The 1,305-nt window shown below is 34.8% G+C and overlaps 1 non-coding gene across 1 annotated transcript; it reads left to right on the top strand.

The window, feature by feature from the left end:
* The first annotated feature begins 249 nt into the window (after window positions 1-249).
* Window positions 250-356, top strand: LOC131170117 (small nucleolar RNA R71). Its single transcript, XR_009141058.1, has one exon. It is a non-coding gene; the product is annotated as a small nucleolar RNA R71 (small nucleolar RNA).
* The last annotated feature ends 949 nt before the right edge of the window (window positions 357-1,305 follow it).

Raw genomic sequence — 1,305 nt, 5'->3', positions numbered from 1 at the left:
AGAAGCTGAGTCAACTGATCAAATCTTGCATTCATGTAGCTAACTGAGTCAAGTTCATAAATCCCAGCCTTCTTTGGCTCAAGTGCTCTAGGATTTCCCCACAAATGGGTATTATGAGCAATCTTCTCTAATAGATCATAGCATTCTTCACTTGTCATTCTCATGAAATCTCCTCCTGCTTGTGAATCTATTGTGTTTCTTATGGTCGAGTAACTCGTGTAGAAATTCTGAACAATCATCCATTTGGGTATTTCATGATGAGGACATTGCCTTTCAAGCTCCTTAAATCTCATCCAAGACTCATACAAAGTTTCATCATCTCTTGGCTTAAAAGCTACCATCAAATTCCTCAAATGAGTGGTCTTCCCAGGTGGGAAAAATTGAGATAGAAAAGCTTGAGATAGCTGCTCCCAAGTAGCTATAATAGCTTGTGGAAGTGAGTCATACTACTCCAATGCTGAATCCCGAAGAGAGAATGGAAATAAGGTGAGTCGAATCACTTCATCTGAAACTCCAGGTTGTCTTTGTGTACCACATATCATCAAAAATTTCTTCAAATGAGAATGAGGATTTTCAAGTGGACTACCTCCAAATTGTGAATTCTGAACCATTTGAATGAGACCAGTCTTCAACTCAAATTGATTAGCTCCAATAATAGGTCTGTTATCTCTCACATCTGCACATCTAGGAAAAGCATAGTCTAACATGGATCTTCTCTGAGGATCATTTTGATTAACAACTACATTTTGCCCGTTGTGATCATTTCCTCCATTGTTTCCACCAATAGCTCTATTTTGATTCTCCATATTTTCAATTGTCTCCTCTTGCTCAAATCTTTGTTGTTCTTCTTTTTCTGCTTCTTTTCTTCTTTTGTGTTCCTTTTTGTTGGCTCGACAGAATTTTTCAATTTCAGGATTGAACAAAAATTCGGTATCACTTGTGCTTTTCGATCGTCTCATAAACAATTAAAGTACCTGAAAAACACAAGGAGTAGTAGTAAAAATAAAAAAAAATAAAAATTCTAATTAGCTTAAAACAATTAAAATCCAACTTAAAAACAAACAATTCCCCGGCAACGGCGCTAAAAACTTGATACGGTATCCGCAAGTGCACGGGTCACAGTAGTATAGTTTTAAAAAAATGATATCGATCCCACAGGGAATTGTGCTTAAATTGGAAGTAAAAGTATAAGCTAATTAGAATGACAAAATTTAAAGGTATAAAAAAATGAAATCTAAAAATTAAAATTGGTATTTGAGGAATTTAAGCTAAATCAAACAATTAACTAAAATTAATTAAACTAGA

This window comes from Hevea brasiliensis, chromosome 10 (assembly GCF_030052815.1).
Source record: "Hevea brasiliensis isolate MT/VB/25A 57/8 chromosome 10, ASM3005281v1, whole genome shotgun sequence".
NCBI classification, from domain to species: Eukaryota; Viridiplantae; Streptophyta; class Magnoliopsida; order Malpighiales; family Euphorbiaceae; genus Hevea; species Hevea brasiliensis.
This window is presented reverse-complemented; position numbering and strand designations above follow the sequence as displayed.